The sequence below is a fragment of the Pan troglodytes genome, chromosome 6 (genome assembly GCF_028858775.2).
Source record: "Pan troglodytes isolate AG18354 chromosome 6, NHGRI_mPanTro3-v2.0_pri, whole genome shotgun sequence".
Lineage (NCBI taxonomy): Eukaryota > Metazoa > Chordata > Mammalia > Primates > Hominidae > Pan > Pan troglodytes.
In genome coordinates this window covers 26,404,256-26,417,453 of record NC_072404.2, presented here as the reverse complement: position 1 = coordinate 26,417,453, position 13,198 = coordinate 26,404,256, and the positions used below count along the sequence as shown (strand labels likewise).

Here is a 13,198-nt window from a genome sequence, read left to right as displayed (position 1 = left end):
ATATGTCAGCCTCTTTCTTTGGCCTCTCAGCTTGGTGGACTTTGTGGTTAAGTTTGCATAGACTTGCTCACCAAAGAACACCCTTCCTCCCTCCAAAAACAACAAAAAGGGCGGGGGAGGGGGGAAGTTACTGACTACAAGTTACAGAATTTTGTTGCTAAAAAGAACCCTGTAGCATAGGGATTCCCTATCTAGTTTTACATCAGAATCTCCTGAGGATCTTTTTTAAAATACAGAATCTGGAACTCTAACCAAGCCCTACTGAATCAGAATCTTTGGGATAAGGCCAAGAAGTGTGCATTTTCTAAGAGCTTTCTTGGTTCGGAGTGGCTAGGTTTGGAAACCATTGATCAGAACTTAACCAGAATGCCTCTCAATCCTGGAGCATTTAAACAATACAGACACCAGGGTTCCACATGATACCTATTGGACAGAATCTCTGAAAGTGGTCATCTTTGACATAATCATAGGCTTGACTTTACAGCAAACCTGAGACTAGGCTGGAAAGGGTTATTATATCTGATTTTTGGTTGAGTTTGAGGACTAAGTAATCTTAAGCAGTCTGCTTATATTCGATAAATATGGCATATTTGATTATTTGTCCAAATTATTTGTTGCCCCTCCTTACTATACCCTCTCTGGAGCCCCTTCCATTGTGAGGAGTATACTTTCTCTCCCATTGACCTCGGCTTAGCCTCGTAACTTGCTTTGACTGATGAATGTGAGTGGAAGAGGCCTGTGTCATTTCTAAGCAGAAACTTCAAGAGTCATCTCATCTGTCAATTAATTTTTTCCCTCTGCCATCAGAATAGCATGTCCTTATTAGTAGCTACTTCTTCAGCCTGAATCCCAGAAGGAAGTAGTATTAGAATAGAGATGCAGCCAAACTTCAATGGTCATTAATGTGAGCATGAAATAGATCTGGGTTGTTTTCGCCCTTGAGATTTTGGGATGACTAACACTCCTCATGGCCACCCCCCACCGACAATGGAAGAGTGAGAATTAGAGGCAGGTTTCCTGTCCATCTTCCCCCCACCCTCCTGTGGTTTCTGTTGCAATACTGAGAAGGAGAGGAAGAAGGTTGAATTTGTCTTAAGTGGGGAGAGGATTATTTGCTCCCACATCAGAGCTGAAACTGGGAGAAGGTGTGTTTTTTATCTACTCACTTAGAATTTAGAATGGAGATCTCAAATTTCTTCCAGCCCAGGAATTCTATTATTCTGTATTCCCGAAGTAACATCATTGTCCATTTTTGCTACCTATACCAGTCCTATTTGTGGAGTTATATAATTGAAGCCTGTCTTTGGCATTAATCTGTGCGATTGGCTGTGAAATAAACCATTGTATATAATAATACTTAATATAAGAAAAATGTTTGCTACATTCCAAATAATAAGCAAAAAAGTAAACTTTTGAAACAAGCTCTTCCTTTACCTTAGGTTCAGGTAAAGCTTAGAAGGCCAAGATGATGTTTTCTAAGGAAACATTTTATAAGGGTGATTGTGGATTCCCATGCTGCCCACAGGGGGGCCACACAAATCAGGACTTCACAATATTATCTTGCGATAATTTGTTTACATGTTTATTCCTAGGCCTGTTTTCTCCCTCCACAAAGCCAGGTTCCTTGAGTTAAAAGGGTTACTTTTTCAACTGCTATATATAACAATAATTATAGTCTGCTCCATTTCTTCTACACCCTTCATTATTATTCAGATTTTGAGGTCTATGGCAGATTAGAATTCCTATGTCATTTTCAGAGATTTGAGATATTTTCCTCAACCTCATTATTTTCCAGCATAAACATCTGAAATCAGAAGCAACGAGGTAATTTAAATGAAGATCAGAATGAGTTATTGACAATTTCAGATAAAAAAACAGGTTTTTGGTTTTAAAAAATATCAAATTGGAAAGAGGACAATTATTTCCAGTAAAATGTAAAACCATAGGAATAGCTATTATTTATGGGCTACCTACTCCAGGCCGAAATCTTACTATATAGGATTGTATCGAATCCTCCCCAAAGCTGCCCGGTAGGCTGTATATATGTCGCCTTCAATGTTTGGGATGCGAAGATGGCGCCCCAGAGACGTCAGTCTGTCATAACGATCACGTGACTTTATGGGAAGACCTGGCATCCGATCCCAAGTCCCTCAGAAGCCAAAGCCCACAAACTTCCTCTACGCCACACTGACTTTCTCTCATTTGGCTTTCAAGTGCGTTTCTACTCTGGTTATCATATTTATCATCTCAAGTTTCCTACTCAATTACATACTTTATTTCCAAAATAAATATTTATCCACATAAACCTCTATCTTCACAGGAAGCAGAAAGTTGAAAATCGCATAATCTCCATGAAAATTTCTGGTGATCTTCCTACGGGAAAGGGAAGTTGCGGTTTGCAAGGAGCACACGCGGGGACCTCTTACCAGTAGTTTGTGGGTCGTTGGACCACAGGAGGATGGGGGAAGCATTTGGGCAGCCAGAACACATAAATCCATATTTGAAATACCTTCATAAGCAGTGTAGTTGGTGGGAATAACTTGGGTTCATTAAATATTCTGTAATATTCTCTTTCTAAATGCCTTGTCCAATTATTAAAGTCAGAAGAAGCTATGCAACCTGTCAGCCACTAGATGTCACTGTTGCTCATGAAATAGAATGGCTCATTCTACAGTGTTTATGTGTAGATCCTTGAGTGACTCCTGTCCTCTTCCCTGAAGTTTACCCTTCAACTAAGAGCTATGAGTAATATAGAACATGTGGCTTCTGATAACAAAAAACTTTTGTCGTTGATGGAAGCACGATAAACCTATCTAAACAGTTACAGAATATCACAAGAGTGTGCATTCATTTATGACCAGTTACAAATATGAAGAACAGAGGTAACAAGAGCTCTCAGATCCAGAGAGAGAAATAAATGTAAACTGCACTGGCCATGGAAGCTTCTAGAGATGAGGGACTCGGGTGCTGTTCTAATGGATGAGTAAGAGTAGGATAGGAAGAAAGCAAGATCATTTCAAGAAGGAGGCATGCCATGAGCATTTGTGTGATGGTGGGAAAAAATACTCAATTTGGGTGAAGTAGAAGATTCATTCTGGGAAGAGTAGAGCTGCTGATGAGGGTGACAGATGGTATAGGAACAGAAAAAACAGAGGAGTGCTTGAATTTACCTTCCATCGTGAATTTGCCTCTGAAAGTTTCTGAGGAGAGTGATGTGATGAAAATTGCGCTTTAGGAAGATGAAGTGTCAGCGGTGTATAGATCCAGGAGAAAGGAAGAGTCGTATTAGGGAGAACACATACACTACAGAAAGTGGACAGCCGCTACAGTGTCCAGGTAACAAACTATAGCAGAAGACCAGTAAGGTGAACACAAAAAAATGACTGGGCTACCCTGACGTGGCTATCTCTAGTTGACGAAGACATGCTCCTGAATGGAAGGAATTAAAATATCTGGAGACTTAAACCTTGTGAATGGCCCTTCATTGTTCTCAGGACAAGGGCCCCCCAGGTCATCTAGGGCCACAGGTCCAAGCATCCTGGTGCTATGCCATTTTCTTCTTTCAGTTCCCGGAACTCATCACATGCCTCCTGCTTCAGGCTCTCGCCTGAGTTGTTCTCTGTCTCCATCCCCTCTTCCTCCACCTTTTCTCCCCTTACTTGTCTCTCTGTGTGCATCAGTTTCTTTACAATACGCTCTCATAGAACCAGGAGCTTCTGCATCACAGCATACATCCCTTTTCGTTTATATTTCATACTTATGTAATTGTGTAACATCTGTCACTCCTTCTAGAATGTAAATTCTGTGGTAAAAGGGCTTATGTCCTCATATGCTCTCCATCATGTCTATTCTCATCACTGTGGGAGACAGAGAAGAATCAATTGATTCTCTGTTGGGTCTCTGATGAGCCCACAGAGGGGAGAGGTGGTGACTAAGAAGCTGAGGATTTAGAATTAATGACTCTAGAAGAGATGGTTCTAATCATTTTAGTGTCCCTCCAAGTTGCCAGGGCGTAGCAACTTTACAGTTCATTGACATGACCTGCAGTATGGAGCCATTTGCATTTTGGGCCTTGTAAGGTGTAGCAGTTTACAATCTGTTACAATTAAATGGCATGGAGCTATGATTGTTGGACCTGGAAATGAGGTAAAAGATTCAAGTCATTTTGAAGATATTTCCACAAATAATAAGGACCTTTACTGAAACGGCTCTGCAAAATCATTAGAAAGTTTAGGTCAAGATTTATTAACACTGCCTTTAGTAAAAGAGGTCCCTGCGGTGGCTGGGACAAATAGCTTGAAATGGTCTTTCAATTGCAAGAATACATTCAAGGCCTTCTGACACAATTTCTAGATTAGTCTTTGTTACAGAAAGTTTATGAATGGTTATTTGCCATGTGGCCAAGAAAACACAACAAGCATTTTGTGCAGTGATGACAGGATTTCCTGTGCTTAGCCTACTGTATGGATAATTCATGCTGATGCCTGGCATATGACTTAAATTCTTTTCTTGGCTTTTAGCTAGTAACCCCCTCTTAGTAAGCAATGAGTCAATCAATGATCTCATGCAGCTAATAGTGTGATTAGATCAAGAAAGACACAGTAGCTATGGAAAGTGGCTCTATTTGCATTTTATATTGTTCTTTTATGTGTAGAGTTATACTATATTGTATATTTGAAAAATGACCACAGCCATATTTCCAGGTCTACATGCTTTTCCAAAACACTGCTATGCCTTCTCGGGATTCAAGGCTTTTCTTTTATCCTTGAAATTGGGTGCATTTTGCGGCTGTTTCAACAAACTGAATATGGTGGAAGTGATACTGCCTAACTTACAAGGCTAAGTCAAAAATGTGTTATGAATGTATTGTACATTTCAAAATAGTTAGAAGTGAGGACCTCAAATGTTCTCAGTGCATAGAAATGATAAATGCTCGTGGGATGGATATCCTAAATACCCTGACTTAATCATTACACATTTTATTTGTGTAACAAAATATTGCATGCGCCCCATAAATATGTACAAATCTTATGTATCAATAAAAATAAAATAAATTTTAAAATGTGTTATGGCTTCCACGTGGTTTATGTCTCTCGGGATGCTCATTTTTGCAACCCAGCCGACATGGTGTGAGAAAGCCCAGCCACATGAGCCATCCAGGACTGTGTAGGATTATCAGCCCACAGACCCAGCTTGGGTCTCAGCCTGCTGCCAATGTCAACTTACATGTAAATGAGCCTTCAGTTGATTCAGTCCCAGCCTTTGAGCTATCCCAGATGATGTCAGACAGGGCATAGATGAATTATTCCCACCAGATCCTGCTGAATTGCAGGTTTATGAGCATGATAACTATTGTTATAAGGTATGAAATTTGGGGTCACTTGTAGGTAACTGGAGAAATAGCCTAAAACAGGGAGCAAAACATTCTATTTCAGCTTGCCCTTGTGCTTTTGTTCATGTTATTCCTAGGCCCTGAAATACCCTTTCTTTCCCTTCCTCTTTTTTTTTTTTTTTTCAGTTGTCTAAGTTTTCTGCTTATCCTTCATGAATCAACTCAGGTGTGAATCTCTGTAGGAAGTCTTCCATAACGCTCAGTTAAATGGCCATCCTATGTGTGTAAACCTCAATAATAGTCCCAGCCAAACGTGCTGCCAAGATTCATTTACATGTTTGATGCCTACACCAGTTGATGCAGTCATCTTTGTATCGTTAATCTACGTACATTCACGGACTAACACAGTGCCTGGTTCCACCACCTACTACCTTCGTGAACTTCGTCAAGTTAATGAATGTCTCTAAGACTCCCTTTTCTTATCAGTGAAAGAAGATAAAAGCTTCATCTCGTAATGTTTCTGTGAGGACTGAAGGTTAAAGTCATGGAAGTTGCTGGCATATACTAAATGCAACATAAATTAGCATAATCTCAAAATAGGAGGAAACAGCATTCCAGAAAGTAGATCTAAGAAAAAATATGTTGAGAACCATTATTCAGAGTTCTCAACACCTCCTTCCTGCTCCTCCACTGGGCAGCTTTGAACCCATTACATTTCCCCCACTGTATAATTTTCTTTGTACATTGCTCTCAAGGGGAGAGCAGGTACTGCTCAGAAAGGGGACGTTAGTTGGATTGATGGATGGGATTTAAAACTTGTAGCAAAGGCAGAAGTCTTAAAAGCCAAGTGCTTAAGACAGGTAACGTGTTTTAAAGTTCAAATGCTTGGGTTTGAATATCAGAATACGAAATCTTGAAGGTAGCAAGGCGTGGAGATTATGCCCAAATCAACACAACATATGATGATGTAAGAGTTAGTGGGAGAAACCCAAATCCTGCCCAGTCCTCTCTGTCCTCCCCACTTCCCAAACAGAAAGGAATGGATGTGTATATCCTAGAGTATCCTACCTGTTGCATAGCCAGGGGAGACTAGAAGCCTGTTAGAATCCCTTGGTTATCATGGGGTTGGAATAGCAGACCAGCCACGGAATGATGAAGAGCCTGGACTAAAAGCCCCAAGGGCCTCCTCACAGAGCCCTTGTGTACCCCAAGGATGAAAGAAAGCATCCAAGGGGGGTGTAGCGTGTTGAAAGAGATCCAATTGATTTGAAAAAAACCCAGGGCAAGATAAGGAAGACAAGGGGTGTGTGTGTGTGTGTGTGTGTGTGTGTGTGTGTGTATGTTGGAGGGGGTTGATGGTTCAAGGGCATTATCATCAGTGTCTCCCAGCCCATAACAACAAGCACCTGTTGAAGAGATTTACAGCTCAGCAGACACCAGACGTTGTACTAGCTATATTTTATTTTGGTATTATTGGCGTAAATTCCCAGGTGTAGATGAATAATTTGAATACAACTTATTTAGGTAGAGATTCCCTTTTTCTTCAATTACTCCTGCCTTAGAATGGAAGGGGTCTTATAGTGTTCAAGTGAGTAGACAGCATGGCTATGTCCAGACAGAATGGCAGCAGTGCCCCTCTGCAAGCTCCACGGGTTTAGGGCAATTTGTTGACCATTTCCTGTTGACAGCATTTCCAACAGCATGAATCCCATGGATGTGGTTTTCCAGCAGTTTCAGCCAGTTCCTCCCTACGAAGCCAATGCACAGGATTCAGCGGAGGCCAGCGGAAACGTCCCTCTCCTAGAGAAGTGCTGCTTCATCAGGACTTGCGGCTCTCAGCAACATCAACCTTCTTATCACTGTAATCTGGAAGAGCACATGCTGTTCTCGATGATGTTGGCAACGGGCTTTATGAGAAAATGTCATGGAAGTTGTCCTTTCCAGTTATAGCTAAACCACCAGGGTCAAATTTTATTTTGCACTCAAGATCCACAGATGAATACTCTTGCAAAGCCTGCAATATCCAGAGATAAAGTGCTTTATGCTCTGAATCGTGCAATTCAGAAGGGAAGCACAATGAGGGAGTAGTTCTAAGAGGGGGTATTAATCGGACTGCTTAGGTTCTTGTCTTAGCTTCAACATTTACCAGATCTGCAAAAGTATTTTACTCTTCGTTCTTCAGTTTTCCTTTCTGTAACATAGGCAATAATGTGCTTCCCTTGTAGGACTTGGGAATTAAATAAGAAAACATATAAGAAGCACAGTGCCTGGCATTTTCTGAGCTCTTAATGAATGCTGGCTTTGTCATGAAGTTTATTATTGCCAACATTTATGGTGGCAGAAAATGTTGGTTGGCTGCCCTACAGACGTTTCCTGCTGCTCTGTCTTCCTTGTAATCGAAGCGCTAATTTTGTATATTTATCTGGGAACCACATGCTGATTGACGAATTTTGATTGAACTAACTGCTTGCTAATAAGTGGCTCTCCTATTTCTGAGTATTCAGGGCATGGCACAACTTGCCTAAAGGGAGACCTGGTCATGTGACTTGCTGTGGCCAGTGAAATATGAGATGCTTGACATCACAAACAATGACATTCATGCTACATGTCTGTCGCATTGCCTTCTGTTGAGACTTTCAATAAAAATCAATGAGCTTTTCACTTCAAATCACAGAAAGACTAAAGTGTGGTTGCTATCTGTTACCATACAATTACTGAGTCCATCTTGGCTGGTATCTAAAAGCAAACTGCATGAAACCTGTTTCACTCTTTAATAACTATTTTGCATGGCATCTTTTTGTCCCTTAATTTTTAAAAATTTTTAGTTTTTAGTTTTCAGAAGTTGTTTTCACTGCCATCAACTTTTCTGGTGGAAATTACTGGAAATTCTGGCAATTATTAAATCATAGTTCATATCCAACTGTGCTGACTGAGCTTTTGCCATTGTGAGTTTTCTTTTGTGGCTATTATTTCTCTTTTTTAAACTTTTGAGTTCAGGGGTACATGTGCAGGTTTGTTACATAGGTAAACTGTGTCATGGGGGTTTGTTGTATGGATTATTTCATCACCCAGGTACTAAGCCTAGCACCCAATAGTTATTTTTCCTGATTCTCGCTCTCCTTCCACCCTCTATCCTCCCATAGGCCCCAGTGTGTGTTGTTCCCCTCCCTGTGTCCATGTGTTCTCATCATTCAGCTCCCACCTAAAAGTGAGAACCTGTGGTGTTTGGTTTCCTGCTCCTGTGTTAGTTTGCTAAGGGTAATGGCCTCCAGCTCCACCCACATCCCTGCAAAAAACATGATCTCATTCTAACACGTTTAACTTGATTGTGCTAAACTCTGCAGATCTAAATTCTGATAAGAAGATGTAAATTTGTAATTTTCTAATCAATAATAAAGGATTATTAGAAAGAAGGCAGAGCATCAAACAGACTCTAGAACGAGATTGATAAGTTCTAACTCTGGCTTTGTCACTGCTTACCGTGTCACTTGGGGCAAGTTACTTTACTTCTCTGTTTCCTTTTCATCTGTGAAAAAGGATCATATTAGCATTAGCATCTAACTCACAAAATATTTTATGAGAGTAAATCAGTTATTTTTTTATAAAAGTTCTCAAAACAGTGCCTGGAACAATAAAAGCTATGTAATCTATCTATCTATCTATCTATCTATCTATCTATCTATCTATCTATCTAGATACACACATACATATCTATATCTATATCTATCTCTATATATGTATATATATATGTTTTTGAGATGGAGTTTCACTCTTTGTTGTGCAGACTGGAGTGCAATGACTCAATCTCAGCTCACTGCAGCCTCTGCCTCCCTGGTTCAAGCAATTCTCCTGCCTCAGCCTCCTGAGTAGCTGGGATTACAGGCATGTGCCACCACGCCCAGCTAATTTTGTATTTTTAGTAGAGATGGGGTTTTGCCATGTTGGTCAGGCTGGTCTTGAACTCCCGACCTCAGGTGATCCACCCGCCCTTAGTCTCCCAAAGTGCTGGGATTCTAGGCATGAGCCACTGTGCCGGGCCCGTAAATATTTTGAAGTGACTAAAATGTACGGTTTTAATTATTATTTTTTGGCTGTTTGTATAAAGTACACTTATTACTTGCTCTACTCTTGTGGGTGTAAATCACATATATATTATTTAATTTAAATATATATATTTTAAAAAGAAGTTTATTGGTCTTTAAATGGCTCAAATTGCAACTAAACAAATCGGGTAGTGGCATCAGCCTAAGACACATGATGCATCTTTGTCAGTTGGTTTCATAGCACCTCAGTACCCAGGAAAGGAAAGGTCTTAAAGCAAAGTCACAATGTTAGTGGTTAGGACCTCTGGTTATACAAGACTGTAATGAGTACACATGGAGATTGCTGGGCCTGCTGGCCAGTGTTACACTGGTAACTTGAATTCTGCACGTGACATAGCCTATGAGAAATACAAAATGAAAGATGTACCTCTCAAACCCTTTAAGGACAAATATTTAACAGAGAAACTGGATGTAATATCTAAGGAGTGAGTTCCTAGAAAGTCTATTTTTAACTTTACATACACACCTGTTTCCTGGAATTCCTGAACACATCTTTGACCTGTTTAAATCAGGACTGAGCAAAAGGAAAAAAAATACTCTGTTGAATCAACTGTTCTAGTTCCACTGCAAAGAGGAAAAAAATATCGGACAGCGGCATATTTCCCACTGAAATTATGTCCCTAAATAACGTGCTAGAATTCTTCTAGCAGGAACACCACACAGTGGTGACACAGCCTGATGTTTGGTCAGTGTGTGCCAAACATGTTTTCTGCACAGTACCCAGGTTTGACTACTTGATGTTAACTCTTGAAAATGTAGCTACAGTGTTCTTCATTCAACAGTGCAAAATGCATTAGCATTATTGACATTTTCTTCCTGTGCCCTGCTCCCAGGAGATCAAAAACTTAACACTTACATGCTCACCACTGGCAGAAAGTGATTTCCAGGGACCAGCATCTTAAAGAAAAAGAGGGTTCATTCAAACATAACTGGTGCTGAATCCTTGCAGCTGAAAATTATCTTACAAGTATATGCTGGCCCTTCATTTTAAATGAACTTGAAGTTTATTAAAAGTGATCAAAGAGCTCTGGAATCTTATTTTCAAGAACGAGAGTATGGCACACATTTTAAATTTGGACAGGCTCCTAGCAGGCAGTTACTTCTCAAGAATCTTCTATACCAAAGCTGTACTCCATGCTGGGCATATATTTTCTCACCAGGACACATGAGGCAGTGGACCCCTGGTGTCAGGAAGAACACACCCAGAATGATATAACCGGGTATTTTTCTGTTTCTAAATTAAAGCATATTCAAAAATTTCCATGTACAAGTTTACACTACTTTAATCACCGGGTAATTAAAGCAGATTCACAGATGAATTACTCTCAGTTTAACTATATACAACAACCATGCCAATAACTTTTTCTTCTAAATTTTGCATAACAATGGTTTTAAAAAGTGGTACAGTTTAACTATCATGTTCACAATTGTCATTTTTCAAGGCAGTAGAAGACCAAGATATTTTAATATGATATAAAATGTAAGCTTTATAATAAAACACCAGAGAAGTCCTCTTTCCTCCCTCTCCTCACCCCCATCTCACTTCTTTAATATTTCAAGAAAGACTGCCTCAGAAACACAAGCTCCCATGCTACATTCAGGACCATGATAATTGTTGGCAATTACTAAATAAGTTGAACTTTGCTCCTTGGTGAAGCCATATTAATTTCTTTTTTAAGTAAATTTGAATTTCATTGCAGTTGCAATTCATGCTTTCAGTGATATACAACAATTTCCAAAATGTTAAAGTAATTTCAGTCAATTGAGCCTTCAGTGGCAATGCTTATAAATTATATTTATTAGTATAGTCGAGATAAGAAAGGAGTTTGGGATTTGATTGTAAAATGCAGCATCTTTCTCTGATTGTCTTGGCTAAACTTTTCCTCTTCTTTTTCCACTCTTTGTCACCTTCCATCTTTCTCACTCGAATTTCTCTCATTAAGTCAAAAAATACCTTGTGAACATTAGCTCATGTTTTAGGAGATGTTTCCACACAGATAACATTCCACTAGTCAGCTCTGTTTTTTGCCTCTTCTATAGAAACCTGCCTTTTATCTTCTAAATCTGATTTGTTACCAACCAGTAGAAATGGAATATTCTCATCTTCTTTTACTCTTAAATCTGCTCCTTGAAGTCAACTGTAGCTGCAAAGGATTCCATTTCTGTAATAGAGAAGACACAGTGGAAGTAGTTGTCTTTAATTGCAGTGTAGTCCTCCTGCCCAGCTGTATCTATGATATAGATCTGTACTTCCTCCCCATCCTGAGCTCCTTCCGATAGCTGTCTGTTTTGGTAGGCTCATATTCCTCCACAAACTCATCGTACGTGAACTGTATGTGAGAGGTGAAGCCAGCTAGACTTCCTGGGTCAAGTGGGGATTTGGAGAACTTTTGTGTCTTACAAGAGGTTTGTAAAATGCACCAATCAGTGCTCTGTAAAAATGCACCAATCAGCACTCTGTAGCTAGCTAGAGGTTTGTAAAATGCACCAATCAGCCATCTGTAGCTAGATAGAGTTTTGTAAAATGTGCCAATCAGTGTGCTGTAAAATGGACCAATCAGCACTCTGTAAAATGGACCAATCAGCCTTCTGTAAAATGGACCAATCAGCAGGACATGGGAGGGGACAAATAAGGGAATAAAAGCTGGCCACCCTAACCAGCAGCGGCAATCCAATTGGGTTGTCTTCCATGCTATGGAAGTTTTGTTCTTTTGCTCTTCACAATAAATCTTGCTGCTGCTCATTCTTCAGGTTTTTGCCACCTTTAAGAGCTGTAACACTCACCAAGAAGGTTGGCAGCTTCATTCTTGAAGTCAGAGATACCAGGAACCCACTGGAAGGAACCAACTCCAGACACATAGAGTCAGAGCGGACTTGCCCACACCACCACTGTCCACCATGATGATTTTGTGTAAGGCCATAGAGTTCTGACCCTTGGGCTTATTTGCGGCCTTCTTGTGTTGCAGTTTTCACCAAAGGATTAGGAAGAATCTGCAGTGCGAGCCAGTCCGCTGCCCCAGAGGGTCTGAAAGTCACTGCTGTGTGGCTCCTGCCGGAGGGTACTTGGCCGTCATCACCTGGGAGGCCCCGGGCTGGGAACGGCTGAAGGAGGACTCTGACGAGTGGCGGAGGAGCTTGGGCGGCTGGAGGAGGACGATGATTCTGGGGCTCCACCCTGGGGAGATCCACCGTCCTCCACGGTATCTATTATATTGACGAAATACAGGTTTTGACAGTTTTAAACTATAAAAAATTTTCCCATGAGTAGAATATTTGTGTTGATTATTTTTACTAATAATATTAATTATATGTGATTTGTTTATTTAAATAGATTTTAGGGGATACAAGTGCAGTTTGGTTACATGGACATATTGCGTAGTGGTGAAGTCTGAGCTTTCACTGTGACCATCACCCAAATAGTGTACATTGTACCCATTAGGTAATTTCTCATCCCTAAACCCTGTCCCATCCTCCTACCCTTCTGAATTTCCCGTGTCTATTTCACTGTCTATGTCCATGTTTAGCTGTTTAGCTCCCACTTATAAGTGAGAACATGTAGTATTTGACTTTTTGTTTGAGTTATTTCACTTAGAATAATGGCCTCCAGTTCCATCCATGTTGTTGCAAAAGACATATTTTATGGCTGAGTGGTATTTCATGATGTGTATGTATATATATGTGTGTGTGTGTGTATATATATCACTTTTTTTTAATCCAGTCATTCTTTGATGGACACTTAGGTTGATTCCACATCTTTGCTATT

At 40.2% G+C, this 13,198-nt stretch overlaps 1 pseudogene; it reads right to left on the bottom strand.

The window, feature by feature from the left end:
* Positions 1–11,218: 11,218 nt before the first annotated feature.
* Positions 11,219–12,953, bottom strand: LOC100614263 (ras-related protein Ral-A-like; annotated as a pseudogene).
* Between the last annotated feature and the right edge of the window lie 245 nt (positions 12,954–13,198).